General features: G+C 40.5%; 1 protein-coding gene across 3 annotated transcripts in view; it reads left to right on the forward strand.

Moving 5' to 3' along the window:
- The window catches only part of CTBP1 (C-terminal binding protein 1), a 358,365-nt gene that overhangs the window by 13,467 nt on the left and 324,941 nt on the right, over nt 1–19,957 (forward strand). Inside the window, exons 1-2 of one of the 3 annotated variants that reach the window (XM_074951852.1) lie at nt 11,723–11,778; nt 14,453–14,546. The gene's annotated coding sequence lies outside the window, so the exon portion shown is untranslated. Of the gene's footprint in view, nt 1–11,679; nt 11,779–14,452; nt 14,547–19,957 lie in introns of those variants that run through there. The other 2 variants (XM_074951848.1, XM_074951849.1) reach the window with 2 other exon arrangements.

The following is a 19,957-nucleotide window of genomic DNA, read 5'->3' on the forward strand; positions in this document are numbered from 1 at the left end:
AGTTTTATGAAATTGGCTCTTTTAAAGCACCAAGTATATATATCACTGGTCTGGACTTTATTTTGTTTGCACATTATAAATGTGATCAAATCATGATCACTTGTACCTAAGCTACCACTAATTTCTGTGATCAGTTCCTCTATTTCTCAATACAAGGTCTACTACAGAATTCCCATTTGTTGGGTGCAGCACTTTTTGAGATAGGAAATTTTCATGTGTAATAATTAGAAATTCCAAGGATGTTTGCCTGCTGGCAGCATGAGACCTCCAGAATGTGTCACTCTGACTGAAGTCTGACATGATCACACAGCCTTTTTTCCTACACATTATAGATAGGTGCTTAAGGCACCAGTCATTCTATATCCTAGTGTGACTTGGTGGTGTGTGGCAGACACCTACAAATACCCCAAGTTTTCAAATATTATATGTAAGTATATGCAGTCTTGTTATAGCCATGTTGGTCCCAGGATATTTGAGACAAAGTGGATGAGATAATATCTTTTATTGGACCCGTTGGTGAAAGAGACAATCTTTTGAGCTTACACAGAGGTCTTCTTCAGACCTTTTTCAGAGCTCCATGTAAGCTCAAAAGGTTGTCTCTTTCACCAATGGAAGTTGGTCCAGTAAAATATTACTTCACCCACCTTGTCTTTCTTACTATGTATGTATAGACATAATAGAATCAATTTTAAAAATGTCTACATTTGCTAACTATTGCTATACAGTTACCACATATACTTTACCAAAGTTTTCCCCTATACTTAAAAAGGAAATCTCAGATACTACTGTATGGTAACAATTGGCACGTAACTACTTTTTAATGGCAACTCTTGCTTGTTTCAGGTTTGTTTTTGTTTTTTCGTCATTGTAGTGTACTTTATGGTTGTCTCGTAGAGGTTGCAGAGTACTAACAAGAGTACCAGGACAAATATTACCATAGAGCATGAAGCGCATTGAAGTCATGCTCCTAATGTTAACTGATTTCTTGCTGAATGATCCATCCACTATGCTAGTCTAGTGGAAATAACACCAGTAGCAAAAATAGTTAGACAGATTGTCCTAGTTTGTTTATCTTACATTTTTCTGTCGTGCCCAGAAATGTAATGTCTCCACATGACTGCAGATAATATAATTACAGCTGAGAACCAATAGAGAGAAACAAAATGTGTACAAAAAGTAAATAGGGACAGCAGTATAAACTCAAAAAATGTTTAACTATCATTTCTAACCTTTTATCTAAGCTTTATTATTTAAACACCTAATGATGCCTCATGGGCAACTTACTAAATATATGGAGATAGTTCTGCTTATATATCTTCTGCATTTGTCTTCCCACTTTTTTTCATTACTAGTAATATGTTCATGGAAGCAGAGTCATCTTGTTTCTTGTATTCATTTTTCCCTGCTATATTACGTTCCACTTTAAGTTACAGGTTTTTCTTATGACATAATCTAATGTCCCTAGCAATAAACAATGAGGAAATAAAAAACAGAAAATGATATAACAGCACAATAACTTCTTAATGTTTGTTTTTCAAATGTGCGGTTTTGCCATTTTACACCAAATGAAATTGGTGATGATAAAATAGGATAAAATGTCACTTGTATTTATTCTGTTTACCACCTGTAAGAGGGTGAAATTGTGGACACAGTGAATATTGCTAACCATTGATTGTGGAGGAAGTTTATCTCATGGTTATGGAAAATTCTTACTGACTTTATTCAGGTAATCCTAAGTATGTTTAGCAATACTTCAGTTATATCCGGACTTGGAGATACTGCAAAGCACAGAAATGTAAATCCTGTTCTTGGTTACTCTCTCATACTAGACCTCCAAACTATATTTTTACAGATGGGCATTAATTCTCCATTACTATGGTTTATTGTACTCCCCTGTGTTCTGTGCTTTTTTGACAAATATAGTTTGTTTAGTTTAGTAACTTAATAGAGAGAGAAGGAAGAAATGTATGAGTGCCTTCACTTTGTATGTAGCTAAAGAGTAAAATATGTACTACTAATATAACTTTAGATGAGAATTTCAAAAGCACCTAAGAGAATAAGGTGCTAGAGTCCAATGGACTTTCAGTGAGAGTTGAGCACCTAACTTCCTTAAACTCATTGAAAATCTTACCATTAGAGTATAAGAGAAGCATATTCTGTGTAGAGTTCTTCCTAAAGAATGGTTTCAGAGTAGCAGCCATGTTAGTCTGTATTTGCAAAAAGAAAAGGGGGATTTGTGGCACCTTAGAGACTGACTAATTTATTTGAGCATAAGCTTTCGTGAGCTACAGCTCACTTCATTGGATGCATTCAGTGGAAAATACAGTGGGGAGATTTATATACATAGAGAACATGAAACAATGGGTGTTACCAGAACACTATAACGAGAGTGATCACTTAAGGTGAGCTATTACCAGCAGGAGAGCAGGGGAAAAAAAACCTTTTGTAGTGATTAATCAAGGTGGGCCATTTCCAGTAGTTGACAAGAACGTTTGAGGAACGGGGGGAATAACCATGGGGAAACAGTTTCCGGTATAGGGTGGTGTTTATGTGACAATCGCTTATTAGCACCGTAGTGTCCAGGAAGTGGATCTCTTTTGTGGACTGGTCCAGGCTGAGGTTGATGGTGGGATGGAAATTGTTGAAATCATGGTGGAATTCCTCAAGGGCTTCTTTTCCATGGGTCCAGATGATGCAGATGTCATCAATGTAGCGCAAGTAGAGCAGGGGCGTTAGGGGACGAGAGCTGAGGAAGCGTTGTTCTAAGTCAGCCATAAAAATGTTGGCATACTGTGGGGCCATGCGGGTACCCATAGCAGTGCTGCTGATTTGAAGGTATACATTGTCCCCAAATGTGAAATAGTTATGGGTGAGGACAAAGTCACAAAGTTCAGCCACCAGGTTTGCCGTGACATTATCAGGGATACTGTTCCTGACAGCTTGTAGTCCATCTTTGAGTGGAATGTTGGTGTAGAGGGCTTCTACATCCATAGTGGCCAGGATGGTGTTTTCAGGAAGATCACCGATGGATTGTAGTTTCCTCAGGAAGTCAGTGGTATCTCAAAGACAGCTGGGAGTGCTGGTAGCGTAGGGCCTGAGGAGGGAGTCTACATAGCCAGACAATCCTGCTGTCAGGGTGCCAATGTCTGAGATGATGGGGCGTCCAGGATTTCCAGGTTTATGGAACTTGGTAGCAGGTAGAATACCCCAGAGGTTCCAGGGGTGTGTCTGTGCGGATTTGTTCTTGTGCTTTTTCGGGGAGTTTCTTGAGCAAATGGTGTAGTTTCTTTTGGTAACCCTCAGTGGGATCAGAGGGTAATGGCTTGTAGGAAGTGGTATTGGAGAGCTGCCTAGCAGCCTCTTGTTCATATTCCGACCTATTCATGATGACAACAGCACCTCCTTTGTCAGCCTTTTTGATTATGATGTCAGAGTTGTTTCTGAGGCTGTGGATGGCATTGTGTTCTGCACGGCTGAGGTTATGGGGCAAGTCATACTGCTTTTCCAATATTTTCCACCACACGATCCATTGTCTACAACCAAGCTCTACGATACAACCGCATTTGCTCCAACCCCTCAGAGAGAGACAAACACCTGCAAGATCTCTATCAAGCATCCTTACAACTACAATACCCACCTGCTGAAGTGAAGAAAGATTGACAGAGCCAGAAGAGTACCCAGAAGTCACCTACTACAGGACAGGCCCAACAAAGATAATAACAGAACGCCACTAGCCATCACCTTCAGCCACCAACTAAAACCTCTCCAGCGCATCATCAAGGATCTACAAGCTATCCTGAAGGACGACCTATCACTCTCACAGATCTTGAGAGACAGGCCAGTCCTTGCCTACAGACAGCCCCACCACCTGAAGCAAATACTCACCAGCAACCACACACCACACAACAGAACCACTAACCCAGGAACCTATCCTTGCAACAAAGCCCGTTGCCAACTGTGCCCACATATCTATTCAGGGGACACCATCAAAGGGCCTAATCACATCAGCCACACTATCAGAGGCTTGTTCACCTGCACATCCACCAATGTGATATATGCCATCATGTGCCAGCAATGCCCCTCTGCCATGTACATTGGTCAAACTGGACAGTCTCTACGTAAAAGAATAAATGGACACAAATCAGATGTCAAGAATTATAACATTCAAAAACCAGTTGGAGAACACTTCAATCTCTCTGGTCACTCGATTACAGACCTAAAAGTTCCAATTCTTCAACGAAAAAGCTTCAAAAACAGACTCCAACGAGAGAACAGTCAGCATGGATTCACCAAGGGCAAGTCATGCCTGACTAATCTAATTGCCTTCTATGACGAGATAACTGGCTCTGTGGATGAGGGGAAAGCGGTGGACGTGTTGTTCCTTGACTTTAGCAAAGCTTTTGACACGGTCTCCCACAGTATTCTTGCCAGCAAGTTAAAGACGTATGGGCTGGATGAATGGACTATAAGGTGGATAGAAAGTTGGCTAGATTGTCGGGCTGAACGGGTAGTGATCAATGGCTCCATGTCTAGCTGGCAGCCAGTATCAAGTGGAGTGCCCCAAGGGTCGGTCCTCGGGCCGGTTTTGTTCAATATCTTCATTCATGATCCGGAGGAGGGTGTGGATTGCACCCTCAGCAAGTTTGCAGATGACACTAAATTGGGAGGAGAGTTAGATTCGCTGGAGGGTAGGGATAGGATACAGAGGGACCTAGACAAATTGGAGGATTGGGCCAAAAGAAATCTGATGAGGTTCAACAAGGACAAGTGCAGAGTCCTACACTTAGGACGGAAGAACCCCATGCACTGCTACAGACTAGGGACCGAATGGTTAGGCAGCAGTTCTGCAGAAAAGGACCTAGGGGTTACAGTGGAGGAGAAGCTGGATATGAGTCAACAGTGTGCCCTTGTTCCCAAGAAGGCCAATGGTATTTTGGGATGTATACATAGGGGCATTGCCAGCAGATCGAGGGACATGATCATTCCCCTCGATTCGACATTGGTGAGGCCTCATCTGGAGTACTGTGTCCAGTTTTGGGCCCCACACTACAAGAATGATGTGGAAAAATTGGAAAATGTCCAGCGAAGGGCAACAAAAATGATTAGGGGACTGGAACACATGACTTATGAGGAGAGGCTGAGGGAACTGGGATTGTTTAGTCTGCGGAAGAGAAGAATGAGGGGGGATTTGATAGCTGCTTTCAACTACCTGAAAGGTGGTTCCAAAGAGGATGGATCTAGACTGTTCTCAGTGGTAGCTGATGAATACATCCCAAAGAGTAATGGTCTGAAGTTGCAATAGGGGAGGTTTAGGTTGGATATTAGGAAAAACTTTTTCACTAGGAGGGTGGTGAAACACTGGAATGCGTTACCTAGGGAGGTGGTGGAATCTCCTTCCTTAGATATTTTTAAGGTCAGGCTTGACAAAGCCCTGGCTGGGATGATTTAGTTGGGGATTGGTCCTGCTTTGAGCAGGGGGTTGGACTAGATAACCTCCTGAGGTCCCTTCCAACCCTGATATTCTATGATTTAAAAGTAAAAAATATACAGGATTTTGCTCCATTTTTATGTTGTGTTTTGGTTGTAGTACTGTACTGCTTAACATTTTGGTCCAATAATTCCAAAATGTGTATTACATGATATTTGCACATTTGCAGCTTGTACTGTATAACCCTTTTATTACACCCAGAAACAAGAGACAATGGAATGAATCACAACTGAATACACTCTAGGGAACAGTCCTGTATTAGGATGACTTAAAAGGTCTTTTCTACCTCGAACATGTATGATAAGGACTAGCCTAAAATCAGAATTTCTCAGCTCAAATGTTTGAAGTATTTTGGGTAGTGTTTTCCTTCTTTTAAAGTAAATCTAGTGCAAAGTAATTTATAACAGGGAGATGGAAATATATTTGGAAAGACATCAGTGTTTACTTGAATAACTAGTGCCAGTAAGATAAATGTATAGGTGAAATGGGCCAAATCTTCATAATTGGTTGCATGTTTTTGTATGTATCTACACAGACCACAAAACCTATTTCTTGCTCATGTGAGTCAATGCTTGTGGCCATTTTTTAGGCATGTGCTCTTTTGAAGATTTGGGTCATAATTTTTGGCCATTATGTTTTTTCCAATTGCCTGAAGCTACAATTAAAACATACAGGTCTCTTGTGAGTTGGATCCTAATTACATCATTCCACAGAATTTGAATTTATTTTCAAACCTTATGTAAAATATTATATATAAATTATAGCCCTGGTTCTGCAACATTTACTCAGATGTGTGAGCATTACTTACGTAAATAGTTTTGTTCATGTTAATGGGACTAACCACAGTGGGTGAACGTCACTCTTGGAGACCTGTATGTATTAGACACTTCTAAACTGGCCTTGCAAAATTCTGCTTGCTTGGGGTGAATAATTGTATTTTCATGAAGGAGACTAAATTATCATTTTATTTTTTCATCATGGTAGGGGAGGACAAGTAGATTTTTTTTTTTTATGCTTGAGCTAATAAAATTTCATGACTATTTTGCAAGGTTGAACGAAATATATCCATCCATCCAGAGAAATGAATCACTCTGCCAGAATTAAACTACAGGCATTTCTGAAGTGAAATGCAGTAGTTTAACAGTGCCCAGCAATGCTACACAATAGTTTGACAGGAAGAAATGAAAAACACCATATCACAGCTTTTCCCAACTGGCCTGCAGAGAGCTGGCTGATCACATAGTGCTGGATCTCTACTTTGTTTTCACCTGGTAAAAACAGAATAGATGGGACCGGGGGAAATAATGAAAAGCAAAAGCAATGGTGTGGTTAACTTTTACCAAAAATGAGTAAACACTTATCACTGAAGTTGTAAACATACTTTCCTCCTATTACTTTTCTAAGTAAGAAACTGCGGTAGCTGATGTAAGGAGGTTACATGATTACCATTGGGAGAGGAGATGATTTGCACAATTGCCAATAGGAAGGGAGATGTCCATGAGACAATATCTCTAGGAACCACCAGAATCTTGGGAACAACTGTTAGAGAATTGTTATCAAATAATACTGGCCCAAATCTGCCACTCTTACTCACATCAAGTTCCTTTCTCCATTCAAAGTCCAACTGAAATAAGTGTATCTACTCATGGAATAAGGTACCAGTCAATGTAAGTGTGGCAAACTTGAGCCGCAAAAGATCAGAGGAAGGATTTGCATATGAAATTTTACTCAGATAGAACTTCCCTTATCTTCAGTGTGAGTTGTGCAAGACTAAAGACTACAAAATCTGACCATATTTCTTTTTTGTTAAGGATGTTTTTATATTCTCCAACTGCAGAGAAGCACATTTTTTAAAAAAAATTGTGGTGAAATTTAAATTTATTTAAAATACATATTTTAAACATAATATATCAACTTCTGCCAAAACATTAGTGAAAAAGGGGTTGGAAACGTCTTGAGGTGAATGTTTGGCATAAGTTTGTGTTTGGTGTACGCACATGGAAACAAGTGTATCCCACTAGAAATCCATTCAGTATATTTGCATTTGATCATGAATGATTGACTTAACATACTCTTAGTCCTTTGAAGAAGGGCTGGATTTTGTCCAGGGCTACAAGAGGTTCTGTAGTGCCCTCAGTGTGGAAAGTTAACTGGGCAAGATTATGGCGGCTGTGGGGGTGCAGAAGTCCATCACAGTCCTAAAAGTGGCCAGGCTAGTCAGGAGATGCACAAGTTCAGCATATCACCTGAGCAGCCTCTCTGAATGGAGCTCCTGTGATGCCCCTGGAAGAACTTAAAGCTGCTCCCCGGACCCTATGGAAGCCTTCATAGAGCAGCAACAACGCTACCTTCTGCTCTCCTGGGGGAAATGCCTCTCTTTCTGGGCCAGCATGAGTATATCTGACCCAAGGGCAGATATACCAGTTTTAATTAATTGCAGTTGGACAACAGAAATTTATGCATAGATGTAGAAGTGAAATAGGGTCCAGTGCTACGCCATTAAAGTAGATCAAGAGCAGAACTGGGCTGTTATAGAAGCATCTCAGAGAATTTTTTTCTATTGTTACCAAGTTAGGTGGTAAGGAGAAAGAGTAAACATTTAAAAATCATAAAAGGTGGGGGATTAACCTAGGCAATCATGTCTGAAATTTTATGAGGTTAAAAAAGATCCTTTTTTTCAATAATTTTAATTTATATGGTGCCTTATTTTCTCAGATTCCAAAAAATGCTCTATAATCTGCATTATGTATTGGACCTTCAATTAAAATTTAAATTTCAGTGGGGAGAAGATTAGTGAAGAGCTTATTAGGCAGCAAGAAGAGGGCTAGGAGTTATGGGACAAGAGGAGGTAATAGCAAATAGCCAATCAGTGAGCAGAAAATAGAGTCCAGTGCTGAAATTTAACAAGTCAGAATCTGACAATATCATTAGTTTCCAGGAGACTGTGAAGGTATGCTACTGCTGATATGGTTGTTGCTTTTCTATTCCTGGTTTCTGGGACATGCTTCATTTGGTTTTTGGTTCTTAGATACCACGGTGATAGTTGCTTCAAGTGCACAGACCATCACTACTGCAGCTTCCTCTGGAGCAGAGGGTTCTAGTCACATTGTTAGCCAATGTACAACATATGGAATTCAGTGTAGGAGGAGGGATAGAAAATTTTGGTCGAGGAAATCAAGACTTAGTTCTGGTCTACACTACAGAATTAGCTTGACGTAAGCTAATTCTATAAGTGTCTACGCTACAATGTTACTTCTGCCAGTGTAAATCACCCACTACACTGACTTAACTCCACCTCCAGAAGAGGCATAGCTTAGGTTAATGTAGTTAGGTTGATGCAGTGTCATTGTGCACACTGCATTGAGTTTTCCAACTGTCAGCCCCTGGGGTACCACCTGGCAGGGTTGGCAGCTGCAGCCCCACCGCCTGGCTCTGGCTGTCTTCCCCTTCTGGCACGGCTCTAGATGCAGGATTTGTTGTGTCTAATCCAAGACAGGTGACTATCCAGCCTCCTTTTGAAAACCTCCAGTGAAGAAGCTTCCAGATGTAGTACAGACATGCCTTACCCTGTTGTTGTCTAATAAAAAGTAGTCTGGGATCTTTGTTCAGTCAATAGTAATGCATATTTATATGGTCCTAGTGCAAAGGCCGTAACTGGGAGTGGTGCCTTTGACAAGAGGATCTAAGGATTGTCAATTTACATTTTATGGTAAGGTAAATTTAATAAACTTTGATGTGACCCTTTAAAAATTTATTTATCTCTGTTCAGCAGAGATGGAGACCAAGAGTATTCAGCTTGAATGTGTGAGCTAACCCCTATAGAAAAGAACAATGGTACAGATCAAAGTTGATCACCATACTTAATCAAAACAAATGGAAATCACTAGGTCTTTTGACATACTGGCCTCGGAGACAGAAAGGCGGGGGAAACTCCCAGAGGTGATTAGGAGACACTAATCATGTGGCTTTTCTCCTAAACAAGAAAAGATCCTGCATGTAAATTTTAATCCAACCTCATCCTGATTTGTTAATGGATTATATCACATGAGGCATGCATGAGTGGCCAGGAATTATATGTCTGAACATGCAAGATGTCCCAGTCACAGGGACTTGAAAATTGGGTACAGGACACAGCAAAAGAGTTGCTCTCTGGACACTAAGTGATGTTAACAGTCTGACAAAAGAGAAGTCAGAGGGGATTGCTTGCAAGGGGTGTTATCTAGTCACATTTCTTTTTTGTCTCTGCAACTCAGTTAAGAATGCTTTATCTAGTTTAGCTTATGAGAAATGTAAGTCTAGATATGTTAAGCAAACTGTTTCTTTTCTTGTAATTCCATTTTTTCTCTTTGTTTTTAGTAAATTTGTTTTTGTTAAGATTAACAGATTGTTAAGGTTAAAGATTAAGGTTGCATGAGTAATTTTGTACAGACATTCCTGAGGAGAGGAGAGCCCCATAACCTCTAAGGAGAGTTGGTGAAGTATAAGGAGTTTGTAGAAGTTACACCTCTCCTTCTCTCCTAGAGTGTTTGGTCACAGGGCATGGGGAAAGGTGTTTGCTCTCCCCAATGGGTTGTTACCACAAATCTGCAGCCAATGGACACAAGGGGAGAAGTGAAAAGATTAAAGAGGAAATCACCTGAAAGGGGGTTCCAAAGAGGCTGGAGGTAGGCTGTTCTCAGTGGTGGCAGATGACAGAACAAGAAGTAATGGTCTCAAGTTGCAGTGGGGGAGGTCTAGGTTGGATATGAGGAAAAACTATTTCATTAGGAGGATGGTGAAGCACTGGCATGGGTCACCTAGGGAGGTGGTGGAATCTCTTTCCTTAGAGGTTTTTAAGGCCTGGCTTGACAAATCCTTGGCTGGGATGATTTAGTTGGTGTTGGTCCTGCTTTGAGCAGGGGATTGGACTAGATGACCTCCTGAGGTCTCTTCCAACCCTAATATTCTATGAAATGAGAATTGGTGGTTGATTGGTCACTGGTCCCATTGTGCTGGGTGATCTGCAAACACAGAAAGCAGAGTGGTCTTAGTCCTGCAGGGTTTACAGTCTAAGTAGGTAGAACCCTAGAGTTTATTGTATGTGGAATGTGTGTCAGTTTTTTTCTCTAATTTTACATATTGTCTTCATATTAAACTGTAAACAAACTTTTACATAATTTATAATCATTTAACTGCAAGTACATGCTCTAAGAACTGATTTTTACATAATGACTGATGTTGGTTCTTTGAGAGTTGTGTTTTTACTAGCTTTGGTTCTCAAAGCCGTAGGTATCATCAATGTTAATTGATTGTAACTTTGAAGACAGGGATAAGTAGTTTTAGGTGCTGAAAGCATCGGTTTTCAGATGAGATCAGTTTCTCTGTTGTCCTCTCAATCTACAACAACTTTCTCCAGTGGGATTTCTTTGTTTGCCTTATAAATTTGGTGGTGATTCTGCTACTTTGTTCTGTACTTTAGAAGTATTATTGCTACCTTTGCTAAATTTATTTTTATAAACATTGAAATTTAATGTCGTAAAGTGCTCCGCACAAATGTTGTGGCATTGAGTGAGCGTGTGTAGTATACAATATTTGAAGGATACTTTAGATCAGAATAGCAAATTAATATTTACTCAGGTTAAGGTGGCAAGAAAACACATTAACCAGATCTCCAACTTGGATTTGTGTTTCCTTTTTGTATTAGTAATTTTATTATTTTGGGCAGGATTTTGTTCAGATCTGTAATCTTTCTAATATTTTATAACCTTCATTAGGCTTAGTCTTTCTACTTGCACTTTCCAAGTACAGCACCTCTGAACCGGAATCTGTAGTCATTAGTATAATGTCACTGTGTATCTTGCCTGAATAAGAATTACAAGACTGGGCCCTGAGCCAGCTTGATGTAACATTTTACCCAGCATTACCTGTAATAATTTTGTGATAGTCTTCAAATGTGTTTTAAAACTTTCTTCTTTAATACTTAGTTTTATAATTAATTTGGTTTGTTTTATTGCTCTCTTGTGCTAATTATGTCAAGTTTGATACTTTTGATTAGTACTATATTATATAAACTAGTTAGCAATCATATTAAATGATAGACTTCACAGTAGATATTCTCATGTTTTACTTTTGGGGTTTTTAATTAGGTGTTTCCTTGTGTGTAGTTTTTTTACACATTTGGAGTTTCGTGTTACTTTTCTTTTCTCTTCCAGCATTCTTGAGCTGTTTCATACAAACTACATAAAATTACCACACGACTATTCTCTCAGAATCACCCTTTCGTCCTTGAGGTGTTCTTTTTTTGGCCTTTGGTGAGTACCAAACAATATTTTACCCTGAGATCCATTTAGTTACTTTTTAGTGCACCTGACCTTCCATTATACTATTCTCCCCCCTTATTTTTATTTTCCCATTCTCTTTGTTTAATCATTTTCTTTCTTTGTACCAAATTTTTCTTTTCTAAAGCTATTCTTGAAATTTTTCCAGTTTAACTAAGGTCTTATGGATGAAACATAATCTTTCAACTAATTTCTTCTAATATTTGTTTTAACAAAGTTGTTTGGTTTTAAATTTTATATTTTATTGTGGGAGCCTATATGCTGACACAGAACTAGCCTTATTCCTGAAGCTTAAAAGATTGGCTTTACACAAAGGCTAATGATGTAAATACATTAGCATCATTTCTGTATAATCATACTATTAATTAACAGATAAAACTCCTTTTGCAGGGATATAGCCAGGTCAGTTTGTCATTTCTGAAGTGAAATGGCAGGATGAGTATAATGACCCCTTGAAGAGTTACAAATTGTTTTGTATGTTATGTGTTTATATATAGAATACAGTATATACTGTAATGTATTTAGCAACTGCTGAAAATAAAATATTTGGAATTAAAAAAATCCACTACTTTGACAGACTGGAGTACAGGTATTCATTTTATTTATTTCTGAAAAATACTCTCATACAAGTGTAATTACTGGGGCTCATTGATTAAGCACTAAGGTTGTATTTCCTGCTACCCACCCCCCTGCCCTCTGCATAAAGAAGTGCATACATATTTAGTTGGTTTAAATGAAATCCTTTAATGTGTGAAGAGACAAAATTAAATGACTGTGTCAGATGATTCCTTTTTGGGAAATGTACAGTGGAGGTAATGTAACAAGGATAAATCTTCTCAGTGCTAGAAAATTAAATATTAAACATGTAACTTTAAAATGTAAGTCCTCATTCTGGTTTAAAAACTTCTCATGCCGTGTAAAAGCAGTGCTGTTTGACAGTTAGTAATGAAGCTGATTGGCTGATCTTCATCTAATAGTGATCTTAATTATTTAATAACCTTCTGCAACCATCATGCCAAATGCATGTGTAACCCATCCTCACATGCAACTGAAAGACTGAAATAAATCCATTATATAAATTTCCTGAGTAAAACTGCTTTAGTGTAACCATAGGAAATTGTCTAGGTGTGTGTATTTGTATGCTAGCTAAAGTAAAGAGTGATTGGTTTTTGGAGCCCTTTGCAAAGCTTGTTTGTCTGTTTGCTTCCATAATCACATGTCTCTGAAGAGGTTAACTGTAAACCCACAGTGCCTCGAAGGTTGGAGCTCCAGGGCGGATGTGCTTCAGCTACTGGGGAGTGTGGGTGTGGGGACTCAGCGCTGGACCTGGGTGCCTAGGGTAGCTGAGCCACAGGATTCCATTTCCATGAAGGAAAACTGACAGGGCCTGTGCCCAGGAAGCTTGCGAGAGAGACCAAAAAAAGAGACTACTCAGGTGATGTGAAGCTTAAGAACACATGGGACAACGTGGTGGGACCAAAACCACAGTTGCCTGGTTAGGGGCTTATTCCTTCACCCACTTACTTCCCTGGTCCTTCTTGCATGAACAGAGAGCAACAATACCCGAAGTCCAAAGGTGCAAACAATTCGATGTTTATTGGGGTGAACTTCCAGCAAGCATGATTCCAGTTTCCTTCCTTAGTGTCCCCCTTCCCAGCTCTGACACCACAGAGCCTTACACCTGTGTCCTTGTTCCCATTTCCCCCACTTAGCAAAACATGATTCCAATTTCCCCACCCCCATTCCCTGTTCCCATTTCCCCCCCGACACCCACCCACGCCCTGATTGACTGCAGACTATATAGTAAAACTTGAGTTCTGCTTAGCTATACCTTAACCAATCATTTTCCTGAAATTTAACTAACCTATCCTAACATATTGTAACATGATTATGTAACCAATTATATCCCATCACCTTAATTAGTTTACACCCAGCAAAATTAATTATACAGCAGACAGAAACAATCACAGAACCAGACAGATTATGCAGACAAATAATAGCAAAGTGGGAACTATAATGACAAAACAATATAAAAGTGAGGATTTCACATCCCAGCTATTGATAAGTGAGTTCTTGCCAGACAGGATGCTATCAAACTAAGTTTCCTTTTACATTTTCTAGGCACTTCCCTTTCTCTGGAGACGATAAGCATTATCAGGACAGGATTGTATTCCTAACAGCTCAATAGCACCTTATTTCAATGGGACTAGGTTGGAATGTGCAGATGTGACCGTTCGCTTTCCAGTTTATGGCTGCCTCTGCTGCTTAGCCAGAGATCTCAGCCTAAGAACAGGGCCTCAGACTGTCACAGTAAGAGAAGGCCCTTACACCGGCAGACAATGATTTTGATTCTTTCTTTTATACCTCTATAACTAGCTAAGTGATAAGAATACACCTAAATTCTTAGAGTATAGGCCTTTACAGACAGGGCTGAATATCTATATCCTAACAGTGTCCAGCTGTGGGAGTTCTAGTAAGGCTGTGACACCTTCTATTATCAAATTGCTGTTCCACCTGTAGGTTCTTGCAGACTACCCGTTAATCTTCTCTTTAAGCTACATAGGGGGAGCTCCTTGAGTCTCACTATAAGCCATGTTTTTCTAACCTTCTATTCATTCTTGTGGTTCATGTCTGAATTTTCTCCAAGGTATTCATATCCTTTTTGACTTGTGAAAACCAGAACTGGACACAGTATTCCAGCAGTGGTTCCAGGAGTGGTTGCACTAGTGCTACATACAGAGGTAATATAACCTTTTCACTCTTGCATGATATTCTCCTGTTTCTGCATCTGAAGATCATATTAGCCCTTTTGGTCACAGTATTGCACTGGGAGCTTGTGTTCAGCTGATTATCAGCTATGACCCCCAAATCTTTTCAGTGGCACTGCTTCCCTGATTAGTCCCCTCCATCTTGTAAGAATGGCCTACATTCTTTGCTCCTAGAAGTATGGCCTTACATTTGGACAAATTGAAAAGTATGTTTCCTTACGCCAGCTTACCAAGCAGTCCAGATTGCTCGTAGTATTGGCCTGTCCTCCTTTACTATTTACCACTCCCCAATCTTTGTGTCATCTGCAAACTTCATCAATTTTGTTTTCTTTCAGGTTATTGATAAAAATGTTAAATAGTGTAGGTCCAAGAACTGATTTCTGTGGGACCCCACTAGAAACAGCCTTTACAACTGCATTTTATGACTGTCAATCTGTCTGATGATCATAGGATCCATCCAATCCAGTATTTGCTCTTATTTTTGCACACTTTTGGAGTAGACATTTTTTTCCTGTGCCTAAGACTACTGCTGTCAGAGTGGTTCTGAACTGCCAGTATAGTTGACACTTGGAAACTCTGGTGATGGGCAACCTGAGACAGTTTCCAGTAGCCTAATTATGGCAGTTCCTGCAAGCATCACCGACCTAGATTCTATTCTCCGCTACATCTATGTAACTGTTACCTACTGGCTTCAGATATGTAATTAAGGGCAGAGTACAGCCAACTGTAGCTTTGGAACTGCAGACATTTCACAGATGTTGTCATAAATATAAAGGGAAGGGTAACCACCTTTCTGTATACCGTGCTATAAAATCCCTCCTGGCCAGAGGCAACATCCTGTTACCTGTAAAGGGTTATGAAGATCAGCTAACCTGGCTGGCACCTGACCCAAAGGACCAATAAGGGGACAAGATACTTTCAAATTTGGAGGGCAGGGGGAAGGCTTTTGTTTTGTGCTCTTTGTTTACGTGGTTCTCTCTTGGGACTGAGAGAGGCCAGACAGAAATCCATCTTCTCCAACCCATCCTAATCCAAGTCTCCAATATTGCAACCAGTATAGGTAAGCCAGGCAAGGCGGATTAGTTTATCTTTTGTTTTATGTGAATTTTCCCTGTGTTTACAAGGGAGGTTTATTTCTGTTTTCTGTAACTTTAAGGTTTTGCCCAAAGGGGGATCCTCTGTGTTTTGAATCTGAATACCCTGTAAAGTATTTTCCATCCTGATTTTACGGAGATGATTTTTACCTTTCTTTTCTTTTCTTTTCTTTTTTTTTAATAAAACCCTTCTTCTAAGAACCTGACTGATTTTTCCATTGTTCCAAGATCCAGGGGTTTGGGTATTTGATGATTTTGTAACCAGTTGATTAGAATATTATTCTCAAGACTCCTCAGGAAAGGGGGTGTGTACGGCTTGGGGGGATATTTTGGGGGAAGACGTCTCCAAGTGGTCTCTTTCCCTGTTCTTTGTTTAAAACGCTTGGTGGTGGCAGCATAATGTTCAAGGACAAGGCAAAGTTGTACCTTGGGCAAGTTTTTAACCTAAGCTGGTAGGAATAAGCTTAGGGGGTCTTTCATGCGGGTCCCCACATCTGTACCCTAGAGTTCAGAGTGGGGAAGGAACCCTGACATATGTCTATAGAAAACTTTTGATTAGAGCAGAGATCCTGAAACTGTGATTATTAAATCATTTGCTGGTTGTCTGCAAAGAATTGAATGGTAACATGTTGCTGACTTACCTTATTTTGAGCACAGAGAAGGAAGATAGATGGGAGGAAGAGGAGAAAGGGACAAAAGTAGACTGTGATTAACTATTTCAAAAAGATCAAAACACGTATCACACTAAAAGCAGCAAATATATGTATACACACAGTTTCCTAACATAACTTTTCCAAGTAAACAATTGCTATCTGTCATAGGGATGTCATTCATTGTGAAAGAGAGGGCAAGTATTTCATTTGTTTTTCTTTGAGTGATGCACAAGATGAGGTTCTTTTGAATAGCAGTGTCTGTTGGGGCTATGCCTGTGCCCTGGCTACACTCTTGTTTCCCATAGACAAGTGTATGAGGAATGGGGAGGCTGCAACCCACACTCATTTCATTTTTACCACCCTTGTCTGCAAAATGGAACTGTGTAGTATCCACATCCTTTTCTCCAAATGCGTTAGGGCAGTGGCTCTCAACATTTCCAGACTACTGTACCCCTTTCAGGAGTCTGATCTGTGTACCCAAAGGTTCACCTCACTTAAAAATTACTTAAAAATACAGAAGTGTCTCAGCACACTATTACTGAAAAATTGATGACTTTCTCATTTTTACCATATAGTTACAGAATAAATCAATGGGAATATAAATATTGTACTTACATTTCCAGTGTACATAGGGCAGAATAAACAAGTCATTGTCCATATGAAATTTTAGTTTGTACTGACTTTGCTAGTGTTTTTTATGTAGTCTGTTGTAAAACTGGGCAAATGTCTAGATGAGTTGATGTACCCCCTGGAAGACTTCTGCATACCCCTGGTTGAGAACCACTTTGTTAGGGCATGTCTAACCTACAGCAGCATGGCTATGGTGCTGCTGCTGTAGTGCCATAGTGCAGATGCTTCTTGTGTTGATGGACGGGGGGTTTCCATCACTGTAGTTAGTTCATCTCTCTAAAAGGCAGTAGCTAGGTTGTCGGAAGAATTCTTCCATCAGCCTAGCCACATCTACACAGGGTGTTAGGTTGACCCAACTATGATGCTCAGGGCATGAAATTTTTCACAGCCCTGAGCAATGTAGCTAGGTCAATCTAATTTGTAAGTGTAGATCAGGCCTCAGCTGAATCAGTTCTATAGTTAGGATTAGTTATTGTTGTTAGTTTATTTTAAGTAAATTTTCATTGCCTGTTGGCATATCCCCCCCCCCCCCCGACCTCTAAACTTAGAATAGTCATAGGTTTTCCTTATGCCTGTATGTGCCCCTGGTACAAAGGCTGCTCCGCTACAAGAACTTAAAATGGCCTACACAAAATAGCTGGGGTTCGAGATTTGTCTCTCTTCCAACATAATGATGCCAGTGAATGATAGCCATGCTCTATGCCTGGGAGAGGGCCATGCGCCAGAGCAGTATATGATTTGCAAGTGCTTCTCCCAAAGAACTCAAAAAGAAAGGTAGAAAAACTTGAAATTATTTCTCCTGAAGAGGTCCATGCAAGTCTAATCAGACCCTTACAGATCCTCTGAGAAGCTCCAGGTACTGGACCCATCATACACATTTGAGTGCCCTGGTGAGCTGAGGTGCCACCCAAACTCAGGGGTAACCTCTAACAAGCCCAGTCATGAAACATCTTGCTGACATCTTTAAAAAGGGTCTGCAAGGAGCACTGCTCTAGGGACCAGGACAGGCACTGTTCCCTCTCTCCTCACAAGGGACAGAAAGCTTCCCCAGGCTCACTCTTCAAAAAGCCTGAAAGTAGAATCCTGCCTGGTGCACCTGCACCAAAAACCAAACTGTCTCTGACAGTCTCGTCTTACACCAAGGACCGCTCTGCTTCTGGTGCCAACAGTTAAGCACTGTTGCTATTGTCACCATACCTGTGGTACTGGGAGCTCTGATATCGAGTACCTCATTACCAAGAACTAGTACTTCAGTACCAAAAAGCTCATCTGTACTGATTTGAGATCTTGCCCTAGGTAGTTTGAGGGCTCTGTGCATTGGCATCTCTGCATTACATGATGTCCAGACACCTTTCAGTGGGCCAATACCAGAGCAGCTACAGGAGGTCATTACCAAAGCACCCCGGTGCTGGTGCCATGACAAGGTATGCCTGACAGAACTGCATGTCTGCTGGAAGAGGTGCTTTCATTTTCTTCCTTCTCTTTCAGAAGGACAGAGCAGAACTTCCTCCCTGGAACGTACCCATTCACCCCCATGGATGGAACAGTGGGAGTCTGGTAGAATTGAGGGGGGAATCCTTGAGGCATTCCAGAAGATAAATTGGAAGTCATAGGGAACCTGCCCCTGTCCTGCTGCCTACTTCTATCAACCACGGCTTTACTGTTCTCCCAAGTGGTGAATATTTATGGCCCCGTGAGTGTTTACCAAATTTTTGGCAGTGGTGGGTGCCCACTTGAGGAGGCCAGGAATCCAGGTGCATCTCGGTGTTGATAACAGGGTTGTATGGAGAAAATCCTGACAGCAAATGTGTAACTTCCTTCAAAAGACACAAAAGCATCTTTGCCACACTGGGTCTCCAACTCAGAGTATACAGTTAATTGGAACTATATTATATTACAAGTCAGTAAAAGCATACCTACCTCAACAGAGGTTCCTGACTATGATGGACTTCATTAGGCTATTCCAGGCTCATCCCACCACACTAGTAAGGACTTACCTCAGAGTCATGGTGTATATAGTGACATGCACTTATGTCATGCAGCATGCTAGACTTCACCTTTGACCTTTGCAAGAACAGCTAAAATCCTTGTATCTGCCCAACAGAGTCCGTGGCCCATCTCACAGCTAGAACCTCTTTTTCTATGACTGAGTATGCTTTCTCTCTGGAAAAATAGCTTCCTAGTGATAGATGGTATTGGATATTCCTCCCCATTGAACTTCTGAGAGACTGTCATCCCCCAGGGTGATACCTGAACTATTGTATTATTATGTCCCCTTTAGCTCTCTAGCCTAGGCTGTCTTTTAGAATGCGTTGCTAGTGAACAGCAAATCCCTCCAGTCCCTATTCACTCTCAGCCACCAGCATGCAAAATCAGTCCCAGCTGAATATGTGAATGCTATGCCCAGCCATTCATGAATAGACACAGGTGGATGCACGCATGTCCCTCGGTCCCAGGCTTGCATCCCAGAAATGTGCATCTTGCACCGTCCAGCACACTACTGCACAGAGCAAGTTCATTAATTAGTCTGTCATTTTATCAAAGAAAATTATTGTTACAGCCTTGGTTAATCTGAATAGAGATTCCCCAGACGCTTCAACCAAAACCAAACTGGTTTAGATAAAACATTAACATAAGTTTATTAACTAGAGAGAGAAATTAAGTGATTCTAAGTAATATAAGCATGAAAGTCAAAATTGGTTTAAAAAGAAAACAAAAGGATAAAACTGCAATCTGATTCCTAAATGTTGCCAAGTTGAATAAGATTTGAAAGCAAAAAGGTGTGTCTCACCCAAAAAGTTTCAGCAGTCCATGCTAACTGGAAAGTATTCCAGTTAGGAACACTCACCCCATTTCAATGATGGTTCTTTGTTGTTCAAATGATCTTGCTCCCATGAGTACAGATGGGGAGGAGGGGTCATGGGGAAGCCATTGTCTCTTCTTTTATGCCCTGCTCCTCGTCTTTGAGGATTACCCCCCTGCTGCAGTGCAGACAATCAGTCTGTGG

This window comes from Natator depressus, chromosome 4 (genome assembly GCF_965152275.1).
Source record: "Natator depressus isolate rNatDep1 chromosome 4, rNatDep2.hap1, whole genome shotgun sequence".
NCBI lineage: Eukaryota > Metazoa > Chordata > Testudines > Cheloniidae > Natator > Natator depressus.